The sequence below is a fragment of the Pseudorca crassidens genome, chromosome 6 (assembly GCF_039906515.1).
Source record: "Pseudorca crassidens isolate mPseCra1 chromosome 6, mPseCra1.hap1, whole genome shotgun sequence".
In the NCBI taxonomy this organism is placed as follows: domain Eukaryota; kingdom Metazoa; phylum Chordata; class Mammalia; order Artiodactyla; family Delphinidae; genus Pseudorca; species Pseudorca crassidens.
In genome coordinates, this window is record NC_090301.1 from 71,701,367 (window position 1) to 71,716,194 (window position 14,828).

Genomic DNA, 14,828 nt, shown 5'->3' on the forward strand with positions numbered 1-14,828 from the left:
TATTATATAACCACACCTTGAAATGAGCATAGAACACAGAGAAAACATTAAACTGGTATATGAATTAATGATTAAATATTTTAGTGACTATTACTTTAAATGAATTTTAGGGTTAATTAGCATATATTTTCATGTTCAGATTGAATAGAGTGAGAAAAAGCCAGTAAATTTTTTATTCATTTATTCCTTTGAACCTTTTCAATAAGCTTGGTAGGGATAAATATCCTTACGTTGTATATATTGAAACTTATGTAAGGTTGTCAAGTGAAGGTGAAATCTTGAGTATGCTAAAATTGATTAGATAAGGAAAGACTTTTTCCATTTGGGGGCAGAGGAAGAAGAAAAATAGAGATAGTTACATGCTAATTACTGGAAACATAGTAAATATAGTTGGTAAACTGGTAAATATAGTTGAGATTTTCTCTGTGCATATTTACTAAGATGGTGTCTGGTGGGGGAAAAGTATATAACCAATACATTAGTTGAATTATGTTTTCATAAAATGTAATATTACTTTTTATATGTCTAATTTGAATATATTTCCTAGTTTCAAGATGATTTTAAAGAATTACCTTTTCATTGTAAAAGCCACCCAGGATTTTTATGAGAAGCCCTAAGATTTGTCTGACTTTAACCTCTAGTGTCGTCTTAATTTCATGTATTTTTTTTTCTCATGCATTTGCAAATATCCAGTAAGTTATGTGTAAAAATTGCTACTACCATGATGAAGGAATGCCTTTTTTTTTTTAATAAATTTATTTTATTTATTTATTTATTTTGGCTGTGTTGGGTCTTCGTTGCTGCGCGCGTGCCTTCTCTAGTTGCAGCGAGCGGGGGGCTACTCTTCCTTGCAGTGTGTGGGCTTCTCACTGTGGTGGCCTCTCTCATTGTGGAGCACAGGCTCTAGGCACACAGGCCTCAGTAGTTGCGGCATGCAGGCTCAGTAATTGTGGCTCACAGGCTCTAGAGCACAGGCTCAGTAATTGTGGCTCACGGGCCTAGTTGCTCCGCAGCATGTGGGATCTTCCCGGACCAGGGATCGAACCCATGTCCCCTGCATTGGCAGACGGATTCTCAACCACTGCGCCACCAGGGAAGCCCAGGAATGCCTTTACAAGGTTTTTATACTCTAAGGATTAGGGCTTTAAATCAAGTATGCATTTTAAATTATAGATTTAGTCTTAATTATCTTGTTTTTGTCCAAGAAAATAAAAAATAAAATGGAGCATTTATCTTTTTATTCAGTTACTTATTTTATTTGAATGTATTTAAAAATATTTAATAGCTTTTTAAATTACAGAGTTTTATAGAAAGTATACTTGGTTCTTTCACAAGCCTTTTTATTGACTCTTTACCATCACAAGCCTGTTTTTTTTTGTATTGATTGAAGTTGAAAGCATAATGCTAGGAAGGAGTTCACTGAAGGCAGGTCTTTGGATACAGAGAGTAATGCATTCCATCTATGTAGGCTTTTTCTGATCTGATCTGATACGGTGGGAACAGATAATTTGGAGAGAATAAGTTTCCGGTCTTATATTCTTTTATACCTCCATGCATCATTTAAAGCTAACACGTTCTCCTCCTTAGAAATCTTTCCTCTTTCGCCTTCAGTGTATTTTCCATTTCTCTATTTCTTGGACTTAAAACATAACAAAACACCGTACAGTGTCACCTCTCTTGCTTCCCATGAGCCTTATTTATAGGTATCCCCCAAATTCTGTTGGATAGTCTTGTCTTTTCTTTATATTCATTCCCTTGGTAAACTCTCTTGGCTTGAATTGTACTTTTTATATGACTGATTTTTAAACCTTGGACTATTCTAAATCGCAATATCTACCCGTTGTTGAGAAGCGTCTCCATTTGAATAGCCTGTGGTAACACTGGACTTACTTACTGTCCAAAATAAAAGTCACTCCACCCTACCACTACAGTTTCTTTCATTGTGTCCCTGGTAATCTTTCTCTGCTGTCCTCGTTCCTGTACTTAATTTAGCATGAAGTCCTCTTGTTTCTCCATGTAAGATGTATCTTGGGTTTCCCATTCTCTCTGTACTCATCTGCACTATCCAGACCCTCATTGTATCACATCTGTTAACTCACTACAACCACTTTCACACCAACCCCGCTTTGCCTTTTTTTTTTCTTGAGCTTCCCAAAATCTCCCTACAGTGACTTTTTAAAATGTATACAAAGTTGTTAATGCATATTTTCCTTAAATAGAAATTGTAAGCATTTTTATTTATATATCCCTCTGGGCATAGTGCTGGATGCGGTAGGGAATCAGTAAGTAATTGTTCACTCATTCATTCAGCAGCTCTTTCTTGAGTAGTTGTTGGATTCCAGCTGTTATACTAGTGCTCCAGTGATCTCTCATGCAGCTTACAGCTGAAAACAGTCTCTGGTGAGAAGAGAAGGCTTCTCTGAGGAGGTGGCATTTGTTATCAGACCTGAATGAAATGAGAAAGCCAGTCCTGCAAAGATATGGGGAACAGTTCCTGCAGGCTGAGAGATCAGCAAATGTCAAGGCCCTGAAGAGGGACAAGTTTGGTATGTTTGGGAAGTATCAAAAAGGTCACTGTGACTGGAACATAGTAGAGAGAGAGTGACAGGAGATGTAGTCAGGAGACCAGGTGACAGAGGGACTAATAGGCCATGGTAGGTATTATGGATTTTATCTTACGTGATGGAAAAGCCTTTGGACAGTTTTGAGTAAGGGAGTGTTGTGAGCTAATATATTTGTTGCTAAGTTAAGAATAGAAGTAGGGAGACTATAATAGTAATATTGGAGAGCAATATCTTGAACTAGTGAGGTAAAAAGCAGTAACAAGTGTTTTGAATTAAGGATAGAATGAGGAAGAATGGTTGGCAGGATAGATTGGATGGGAGGTGTGAGATAAAAAAGGAACCAAGGAAAACTCAGTTCTGTGTGCTTGGACAAGTCATGTATCCTCTCCAATATCTATTTTCCTGAGTATATAATGAGAAATACCTCTTTTCCACTTCTTGAAGGAATTGTTATGAGGATCTGATGAAATAACACATGAAAGCTAATTATGAATCTTAAAACACCATTAACATTGTATTAATTTTTAACACTAAACATTTTAAAGTTCACCTTAAATTAAATCATACCTTGTTAATTAAGAAATTTCTAAAAGCTTAGATTTGACAGGAATAAGAACTCTAACCCATATACAGCTTAGGAAATAGTTTAACTTATAACTTTCCCTGGGTTTATAGTATATAGTTCCTTTCCAATTATATTTTCAATCTTTAATAGTTTTGACACTGTTCATAAGGAATAGCCTGAAGCAATTTCTCCTATTAATTGATAATAAGTAGATCATGTTCTGGCCATAGACTACACTGCTAATCTAATCATAGAGAAAAAGGTAAACAATACCTGGCTGTCTTTTGTTCTGTAGTATATTTAAGACACTGTGATTCTCCTCTCGGTAAATATTTGAAAACAAATAAAACTAACCCAAATGACCTATAGTTTATTTACTAATATGTTATATTACGTTAACCCTGGGGTGTTGTTGATTATAACAAAACATATTTTACCATACTATAATAAATAATGACCTATAAATAAACTCCAGGTGTTTTAGGCTTATTTGTGTCATGCCAATTGTACTTTTCCTGACAATTTTAGATTAATTTAAATATGACTTATGGCATCAAGAAAGACAAATATTCTAAACAAACTTTTTAGTTTCTGAAATCACTTACTCAAGTATGATTCAGCTGAATGCTATTTCTGTTTTTTTATTGCAGATTTCTCAACAGTTATGTCACAAGATTGACCACATTGATCACAGTAAGACTAAAATGATAATTAAGCTTTTAAGGATGTTTTGTTTTCTCTGAGAATGAGAATTAAGTTAGAAAATATTTATGATTTTAGATTGTTGTTCTTTCTTTCAAGAGCCAAATGAATGTTTACATTTAATGATTCACACCTCACACTCTACTTATTTAAATACTTCTTTAAATGATTTTAAAACATTTTAAATGAAAAATACACTTAATTTATAACTGAAATTATATGCCTAATTATACTAACATATTTCAGTGTGAATCATAATCTGAACATCATCTTTTTTAGTTTTTGTTTTTATTAAAATATGGCATGAAACATTTAAGGTGACTTCACATTAGGAAAAAAATTACAAAAATAAAATTACTTGGGACTAATCACATATTAAGGAAAGACTGTGAAAACAGCATTGAAAGGATTCTTAGACTTCTTGATTAAATTTTTCATTGATATTTAAATGATTTATAAACAGTCTTCCAAATATGGAGAGTTGTTGAAAAAGGATAGTTCTCTTAAGAAACTGAACTTTTCCGCTTTAATTTTATTTAAAGTGTTAATTTCTACTGTGTATAAGGTAATATGTTACTTAAAGAAAAACTTTTATCCAAGGCCTTGATCTACATTATTAGAAAATTCTAACTATTAAAATCTGAATTGCAGTAATGAAATTTTACAGCATTTTTGAAAACTCCTTTTAAGTAACAGAGGAAAAAAATTGAGTAAATTATTTACTCAGTTAATCTGCTTCTTAAATCCCGTTTTAATTGTTCATTAGAAGCAGTAATTATCAGAAATGTTATTCCGTGTATATAAAACCTTAATGTTTTAATATTTTTTTGGAAAACTGGTACATTTAACATTTTTCAGAGGCCAGAGACAACTTTTATTCTATTCTATTTTTAAAGGCTTTATCATCATCATTGAGTCTACAGATGTATATGGCATGTTCATTTTCCTAAGGGAGCATTTTAGCTATCTCTGATTTGTTGCTCTTTGCTTGTTTGTTTTTTCTTAATCAGAACTTTATTGCCCTAACTGAATGGTTTACAACAAAATATTAACATATTTCTGTAGTAACCTTCTGTTTTGCATCTAATGTTTTATAATCAAGGAAGTTAAAATTAGCATTGGATGAAAAAGGTGTTTTTTTTTAATTAAAAAATGCTAACTCTCAGTACATTTTTAGGGTAATATTAAGGGAACACTTAATTGCAACTGTTCTGAATTCAAGAATTTCAGGAAGAGAGGTGGTGTTCAATATTATCAGATGTTAAATAAGTTAAAAATTAAGGAGTATTCATTTGAGAGTTTCATAAGTGACTGATAGTAGAAACCCTGTGTAATAATGTACGGGTTGTGAGGCTTTCTCTAGCTCCTTGTGTCAAGAAGAGGGTAGATTTCATCACTGATTCAGGCTGAGGGCATTGAGAGAGTAGTTCAAGTGTTGACCATGGGACTGGAATAAAATGAGGCCAGGGAGAAGGGCTGATATATTCAGAGAAAATGGAGAAAGGACTCGTCAGAGGTAGATAAGCTGGCGAAATGAGATGATAAAGAACTAAAAGAGTAGAATGCTGTGGTTAGGAAGGGGCTATTATAGATTGTTTCAGAGCTGGAGCTGGAGTATTCATATATAATATATACCTTGTATATTTTTTTCTTCAGAACTCAGGAGAATTTCTCTTTTTACTCCTTATGTTACATTTCTCTGAAGTGTCAAGATCTTCTAAATGATCTCTTTTCCTCCTGGCCATCATCAATTCTATTGAAGCCTATATGTGATCCTCAGTTGAACTTTATTAAAGCGTTGCTCTGATTCTTTTATGTCTCTACCTGAAGATGTATAGTGACTTTCCATTTCTTATAAGTTCAAATTAAGGCTTTCTAACTTGGTATTCAAGACCCCTCCTCAGTTTGGCTCTAACATATTTCCCAGACAAATATCCTATTATTCAAGAAGAAGAACCCTACATTCTATACAATGTGAACTACATACTCCACCTTGAGTATACATTTTGTCTCCATACTTACATTCATGTCATTCCCTTTTCCTAGAATATTCTTTTTCCTTTTCAGTCTTTTGTTTCTCCTGATGAAATCAAACCTCCCTTCTAATGCCCTGTATACCTGTAATCATCTCTTTGAGGCCTTCCCTAATCATCCTAATTGAAAGTGATTCTCCCTCCTTAGTAGTTTGGTGATGCTTAATTTTTATTATTCTTATGTAACTGATAACATATATTCCCTTGTATTCTGCATACTTTAATATGTATTTTCCAATTGAGCAAATGAGTATTTAGCAAATGTTGCTAGTAATCATAAATACCCCAGAAAGAACTAAATTAATTAGTATCTTTAGTTTTCTTATATTAAAATTGAAACAAGAATATTAATACATGCATATCCAAAATTGAACCATGGGAAGCAGGGTAGTTAGGAAAGGGCATAGGTTTTAGAACCAGAGCGAGTTCAAGTACTGATGCCGCTGTATACTGTGTATATGACCTTTAGCAAGTCAGCCTCTTTGTGCCTCAGTATCTGCAGAAAATGATTTATGCATATATTTAAAAGGATTTTTATAAGTATTAGTTACCTTTCTTCCCTCTTACTTGTTTAATGTTATAGTTTACTCCTTTATTGGTATGAGAGGGGTAGGACATCAACTATAAAGATCAGGGATATATCCAAATTTACCTTACTTACACATTGTGATCCTTTCATTTGTACGTTTTAATGTATGGATTTTTAGTTTCTACATTACATATAGTAATGATAACTTTGTTGACTTACATAAGTTCCGGCAAGGAGGCTGATTAGATCTATTGATACAATGTGCTTTTTTCGGGGTGGGGAGAGTCAGACCTTACTAGAATACAAATATCTTAAAAGGCCAGAATGAACTTTAGAAAAGTTTAGGTTGTGCTACATTCCCCTTATATAACAGATGAGAAAACCAACATCCAGAGAATTTGAAGGCAAGTAACATGCATAATGGTTAAGAAGAGGAACTGGGTCAGAAAAACCTTTAAGTTTGTGCTGTAATATTTATATAGCTGTTTTGATCTTAAGTCAGTTACATAGTCTAAGATCCAGTTTTTTTCTCTCTAAAGCAGAGTAGTGTTTATACTTCAGGAGTGTTGTGAATATTAAATTTTAAAATGCTTATAATAAAAGCGCAGCACAGAGGCTGACATGGTAAATTCTGTTGACCCCTTGTCATAGTCATCATCATCTATCTGTAAAGTTACTTGCTCTAAGTCACATAGTGTGAGATCTTGATCCAAACCTGGTTTTGCTTTATTCTATTATAATTTTTACTTCTGTTTCATGATCACCTCTTAATTGATTAAAAATCTCTGAATGGCATTTGTAGGAAGTATAATAAAGTAACTCATAGACTTTTTTCTTCTCGCATCTCCCCAAATCCTCTATCTTCTCTGAGAGTATTCGTGCAATTTTGCTTATGTGCAGTTTTGTTTATATGTAATTTTATTAATACAGTGGCTATATTTTATTTTAAATATTCTTATTTAACATTTTGCTTCATATTTAGTAACTTGTTACAAAGCAACTTTTAAAATAAAGTGGCTTTTCCTGTTTTTATTAAAATTTCTTTTTTTCCTTTGGTAATTTTATTGTGAATATTATTTAAATTTCATAGAGATTTATGTCTACCAATAGAAATATTTAACTTAAAAATTCAAATTTAGAAGAAATTACTATATAATTTTACAGTGTGCACACTATTAGAAATATTGGTGTTAGATAGTAAATTTTAAATGTCAGTTAGGTACCTACCACAGATAAGATATAAACAAGCATGGCAATGACTGATTCTTGTACCCTAATATCAATTTTCTCCGTCTACTAGTTTTGTTCCCAGCCTATGACTACCTGGAATAAAAGTATCACTTTCAGTCTCTCTTACAGCTAAATGTGCTCATGTGACTAAGTTTTGGCTAGAGATACATAAGCAGTAGTACTGTGTGCACCTTGCAGAAAGTATTGTTAAAGGAAGGCGGGCATACCCTATTTTTCCCCCATCCTCCATGCTTGCTGAGATGTGGGCATGATAACTGGACAATGAGTGGAAACCACAAGCTAAGAATGGGCAAAGCAATAAGATGGAAAGTCCCTGATAACTTCAGGATGTCACCCTGCCCGCAGTGACCTATGACTTGAGTGAGATAAACTTCTATCTTGTAAGACACTTGAGTTTTGGCTTTCTGTCACTCATGACCAAAATTAATCCTGATTACATCAAGATAATTTTACAAAGTTTATGCCATTGTTTAAATGTCTTTGATTTGTTTACATTTCATTTATTTTTCTTGGACTCTTGTCACTTTTTTGATAGCTTCAATTTTAGGAGGAGAATACAAAAGGAAATAATTCACTCACTCTGTCTAGGAGAGGAGACTAGGGAAATCTCTAAAGAGAGGGGAGACATTTAGGCTAGATTTTTGAGATATGAGTTAGAAGAGAATCCAGAAAGAAAATAGGCATATAGATTGGAAACAACATATGTTCAGGGACATGCAACTATTTTAGTTAAATATTGTTGAAATGTAAAATTTGAGTAAGTAAATGAGCCTAAAGGTCAGATCTTATAGGAATTTACAAACCAAGAAGTTTGGTAAGTGCTAAGTACCTAGCAAAGTTTCTTTTAATGTTAATAATTTTAATATTACTTATGGTTTTACCATTAAATATTTTTAAAAGAAATACATTTTTATACAAGCTTTTAGGAAGGAAGAACAAAACTATTATTTATTTATTCATGGATTAAGATACTAGGTGATTTCTATTTGAGTCTTTAACAATTTTAGAAGACATATTATTACATTTTACAGATGGCTAAACTGAGACTCAGAAGAGTCAAGTGTCTTTCCCAGTGTGGTAGTTAAGTCATTATTTGGAAATTACAAAAATCAACCATTTAAGAACAAGTCTGCTATATGTTGTCTGACCTTTATTTTTCTACTTTTCTAATACCAAAAAGAGCGTTATAGTCAAATTTAAAATATCTTTGGTAAAATATAGTAACAGTGATCAAACCAGAAGTAAAGTCTATATAAGAATTTCCATATTTTATGCCAATGAATACATCTAAAATATTAAATTAAAAAATCTAATATCTTAAAGTTATAAACTAGTAAACATTTTGTTTTCTAGAGTCTGAATTGTGAAGAGTATCTTCAAAGTTAGTGTATAGTAGCCATTTAAATTACTTCATACAAATCAAATTTCCATTGCTATTCCTAAGTGTATATTTGGATAAAAGAAACCTCCATCTCCTATTGCACCTCACCAAAAAGTTGCACTGTTTTAACATTAATGCAGCTAAAAGCATGCATGGTGTTCTTAGTATGAGTACCTATAGATAGAAATGACACCCTGCTGCAGAGACCCAACTGAACTTCTCTGAACAAGTAAAAGTATATAATGTTACACACTCGTTTGGTTTAAAGATTACTTCTTATCTGAAAACTCTAAATGAGCTACTATTTAATAAATCTGCCTAAAAATAGAAAATACAGTAACCTTAATATATCTTAGAGATAATTGTAGAGGCATGAGAGAATATAAAAGAAAAACTAATTTTCTAATTTGGTTTGGTGTTTTTTAATTGTAATCAGCAAAGAATCTAGCACCTAGACCACTAGGTCAGTATTTTATGAATTAAAGTGACTTGAAAGTTAATCTGGTTAATACATTATTCTTTTCCCCTCACACTTTCTAGAACACCATGCATACATCTGCTGTGAGATGTACATTCATTGAAATGTTAGTCAAGGAGTAGATAACCTACAAGTACAGTCTACAGAAACTGTTTTTAGGGATGAGAAGAGGGTGTTATAGACTGAGTTATGGGGTTATGATATTTGACTCTTCATTCCTTTTCTATAAATACACAAATGAAAAACTGGAGGAGAAAATATTTTGATATAAATGGAAAAATTCTTATTTTATTGCATCAAAAGGGTACCTAGGGGCTTCCCTGGTGGCGCAGTGGTTGAGAGTCCGCCTGCCGATGTAGGGGACACGGGTTCGTGCCCCAGTCCGGGAAGATCCCACATGCCACGGAGCAGCTGGGCCCGTGAGCCATGGCCGCCGAGCCTGCACATCCAGAGCCTGTGCTCCGCAACGGGAGAGGCCACAACAGTGAGAGGCCCGCATACTACAAAAAAAAAAAAAAAAAAAAAAAGGGTACCTAAAATTAGCATGTCATAGATGTTTAAAAACATCTGACTAATACAAATATTCCTGATGCTCTCCTTATGTGAGTATATTTAAAAAACATTTAAAAAACATTGCATCAATAGGTACATTTCCATCATAATATAAGATAGTATGTGTAAACTTTTCCATGTTCAAAGTATGCCACTTATTTTTATAATACTTGCAATTTTATTATCTGATTTTCTTTCTTAGGAAAATGTCTTCAACTTTTGTTCATAAAATTCATAATTATTGTCTCTTTATTGCCTTTACCAATGAAAATTCCTGTGTCTTTTTTTACTCTAGTTTGTTTCATATTTTCAGTGTCGATCATACACACTTGGCACTAAACTTAAATATCATAGCTCCCCTCAAATGTTGCCTCTTCCATGAAACCTCTGCAGTTGGAATTACTCTCCCCATCATTTCTGCCTGTCTAGTATTTGTTATTTCTATCACAGCATTGTTCTTCAACACTGGAGTCCTTGGACCTCCTGAGTATGTAGATATATTCTCTGTGGGGGAGAGAGAGAGTTTGCTATAAGAATTTACAAAGTTCAACATTAATGTAAAAGAAATATTCTTGGATCATCCGGGATGCTTACCTTATAAACAGTCACTGCCATCGACTTTCAGGGCAATGATTGTATTTAATTATGTCAGTTTAATAAGAAAAGAACAAAAATAGATTTGATATGTACAAATGGTTCATTTGTACCGACTGAAGGCCAGTTGACATCAGAGTGAACTAAATTATAGCTTTGTAGTAATTTGAGTAGAAAGAAATGGTGGAATATTAAATTGTTCAGCGAATGCTAGACCATAAGATACACATGCCAAACTCAAAGGTAACTGGAAACTAATGGGGAAATAGCAGTCAATACCATATTCATGTTGAGTACAATGATTTTATTTTAGCAAAAACATCATATTGATAACAATTAGAAATCCGTTAGTTTTGTAGCTTTTATATGCACACTTTGTAAATTTGTTTCGATACTATTTTTGAATAAGATCTGGAAGCAAGAAGAAGAGTTTATCCTTATCCATAGTTTTACTTTTCTAGGTATTTCAGTAACATAATAATTTAATTAGTGTGTCAGCATGTGTCCACAATACATTTTTTTTCTCCCTTTATGAGGATTTATACATAACCTAAGTTTCAGAAACATTCTTATAGAGCCTTTATCTGCCATATGAGGTGATTTGTGTGTTTGGCTGTTTCAACTATTAGATGGTAAAGTCCTTACAGTCTAGTGAAGCCATAGATTATGTTTTATTAATTCTTGCAGTCCCCTTAGAGTCTATTACAATGCCTTATCCCCAGTAGTGGCACAGCAGATATTTATGAAAAAAACTGGCCTATGCAAGTGTGCCTCTTAGTGTTGATAATTTGTTCAATTGAACTAGAATGGATAAATATATAGAAAACAATATAGGCAATATATACATTTTAACAATTTGAAATTCATATAAGTTAACAAATTCCTATTTTTTTTAAAGGAAACACACTCTCCTTATGACTTTTGAGTGGTTTGTTCTTTTTTTAAAATTAATTAATTAATTAATTAATTTATGGCTGTGTTGGGTCTTCGTTTCTGTGCGAGGGCTTTCTCTAGTTGCGGCAAGTGGGGGCCACTCTTCATCGCGGTGCGCGGGCCTCTCACTATCGCGGCCTCTCTTGTTGTGTAGCACAGGCTCCAGACACGCAGGCTCAGCAATTGTGGCTCACAGGCCTAGTTGCTCCGCAGCATGTGGGATCTTCCCAGACCAGGGCTCGAACCCGTGTCCCCTGCATTGGCAGGCAGATTCTCAACCACTGTGCCACAGGGAAGCCCACAAATTCCTATTTTTAAATTAAATGTCCTGTAGGATTTTGGTCACTTACAGTGTTGTATGAATTACTTTAATTAGGTAATCAAAGGACCTGTAGGGTGCCAGTGGGAGAATGAAGGTTTCATGGCAGGCTAGAACTGAATGTGGAGATGTAACAAGAGTGCTTCAGTGCTTTAGAACAAACGTATATTTGATCTGTTCTTGTGATTTATTTCACCTTTCAATTCCTGTCCTTTAAGGGAGAATTAATAATGAAGGCTAATTATGTGCCAGAGAGTTTCCAAGTATCATTTTATCTTAGACTTATTGATGTTAAGTAACTGCTCCAAGTTGACATAATTAGTTATGGTCGTAACTGGGTTTCAGGTTCGTATTTCTCTAACTAAAGACAATAATGTTTCTACTATAATTTATTCAAAGAATATAAAACCAATTTGTGTTCAAGAGAACTGAGTATATATACTTAGAAATAAAGTACATAATGCTCAATAAATATTTTTTAGCTGATTGAATGGCAGAAGCAGAATTATGGGAGAAAAGAATTCTAGAATCAGCCGGTATGTGCCCTGAGGTGATTTTCTAAGACACATTCTTCAAACAATTCATATACTGCCTTTCTCTCTCTTATTTAATTATCTTTAGTTTTGTATACCTTAGTTATAGTATTGATACTCAGTAAGGAAAGAGACATGATGTATGCTGTAAATGGAAAGTTGCTTGTTCTCAAATATTCTAATAAAATATTCCCTAGGTAGGGATTGTGAGTCTTTCATTCGGTCAATCAATATATTATGTGCTTCACATTCAGTCAGTCACTCATTCATTTGTTCATTCATTCAACAAACATTTATGGAGCACAGGCATATTCTACCATCTACCAGTTGGGGATGCTATGGTCAATAAGACAAAGTTCCTTCTGCTATTAAGTTTACTTTCTAGTAGGAGAACAGAAGTAAAGAAATAAATGTTTTCAAATATTGATAAGGGCTCCAAAGGAGGGGGGAAAGTAAGGAAAATGTGATAGCGTACACTGGGGGCAGGGTAGAATGAAGGGCAAAATACATATAAAAGTTTGGGAAGACCTCCGTGAGGAGGCAGTGCTTGTGTTGAGAAATGAATCACCAGAAGGAGCCAGCCACATGAGGATCTGAGGAACTAGGAATCACAGTGCCAATGGAGCTAGGACACTGTGAGCTTGGGGAATTGAGGTAGACAGATGTCACTGAAACTAGTTAGAACTCTTTCTAATGTGAAGAGAAGCCACTTTATAATGGTTGATTTTATTTCCCCTCATCCCTTGTTTAACTTGAAAATGTACTACATTCAGTTTCCTATTGGAAACTTTAAGGAGGAATGTCTATTACATTGGTGACATTAAAGCATTGTTGTAAATTCTTTATGTTTTGTATGAATTTATATTTTTGGAGACATTCTACCGTCTTATTCCTAAATTAAATACCATTACTATTGTAGTTAAGAAGTTTCTATCATCTTAAAGAGAAATTCATGGATATTCATTATTCCTTTTGAATTACTTAGGAAGTTTATAAACATGGAAAATATACTGTCCCTCTTCTCTTCTTTGAGAGCTTACAGTCTAGTGGAGAAACTGACACACAAACCAGTCATTACATATGTGGAGGATGTCACAATAGAAGTATATGTATAATATTTTTTGAATATAGAAAGGATGGTGTGATCCCTGGGGGTGGGAAAGGCCTCATCAAAAACACTCGTTCTATAAAAATGCTCATTCTACAAAGATTTTCATCCTGCTTTTTTTAAAAAATAAACAAATAAATAAATAAGTTTGTTTGTTTATTTTTGGCTGCATTGGGTCTTCATTGCTGCTTGTGGGCTTCTCATTTTGGTGGCCTCTCCTGCTGCGGAGCACGGGCTCCAGGTGCTCGGTCCTCGGTAGCTGTGGCTCGCGGGCTCCAGAGCGCAGGCTCAGCAGCCGTGGCACACGGGCCCAGTTGCTCCGAGGCATGTGGGATCCTCCCCGACCAGGGATCAAACCGTGTCCCCTGCATTGGCGGGTGGATTCCCAACCACTGCATCACCAGGGAAGCCCTCATCCTGCTTTTTGAAGCATACTAGGAGCCAGGTATCAGTATTTGAACAGGAATGTTTATGCTGCAAAAAAATCTTTACAAAGAGTTTATGATTTCCAGCTATATAGCAAAATAAATAAATGGTATTTAACTTATACACTAGAAAGTCAAATTTCTCTTCTAAGTGGAGGGTGAAAAATCGTTATGGTGCTCTTTATTACTGCTGCCCTTTTCCCCTTCTGTTTTCTCTCACCCTTTACCTTCCATTTTTGTAAGTGTACCTGCAGTAGGAAGAAGATAAAATGTTAAAAGTTTTGAAGGAAGTCTTCACAGCAAGTTTCGTTTTTTGTTTTTGTTTTGTTTTGTTTGTTTTTTGAAGGGGGTGTGTCATTGTAAAAAGAGAATTGATTTATTTCTGAGCGGTGATAGCATCTTCTGAGGTCCTCAACTGGGAGCTTAGATCTTTCAGTCGTGAAAGCAGGCGTTCTTTTCTTCTTCCTGATCTTAGGAGGAAAGCTTTTGGTCTTTCACCATTTACTATGATGTTAGCTGTGGGTTTTCCAGAATGCCCTTCTTATGTTGAGAATGTTACCCTATATTACTAGTTTTCTGAGTGTTTTTTTAATATGAAAAATTGGTGGATTTTGTCAAACGTTTTATCTGTGTTGGTTGAGATACTCATGTCATTTTTTTCCCCCCTTCGTTCTGGTGTGGTATGTTACGTTGATGGATTTTCTTGTATTGAACTGTTTATTCTTAAAACTTATTTGCCTTCTCAATTAAGCCTTTCTTACACTCCCAAATTGAATAAAATATCACTGTGCTCCTCTCTAGGATGGAGAACTGTGACTATCTTTTATTATTTCCTTTAGCTGCTGTTTATAATTTATTTGC

At 34.2% G+C, this 14,828-nt stretch overlaps 1 protein-coding gene across 25 annotated transcripts in view; it reads left to right on the forward strand.

Annotated features, from left to right (window-relative positions):
* BAZ2B (bromodomain adjacent to zinc finger domain 2B) overlaps window positions 1-14,828 on the forward strand; it is a 385,223-nt gene that overhangs the window by 177,217 nt on the left and 193,178 nt on the right. For 24 of the 25 annotated variants that reach the window (XM_067741804.1, XM_067741805.1, XM_067741777.1 and 21 more), the window contains one exon: window positions 3,780-3,822. The exons of the other annotated variant lie outside the window; for it this stretch is intronic. The gene's annotated coding sequence lies outside the window, so the exon portion shown is untranslated. The remainder of the gene's footprint in view (window positions 1-3,779; window positions 3,823-14,828) is intronic. 25 annotated transcript variants of the gene reach the window in all.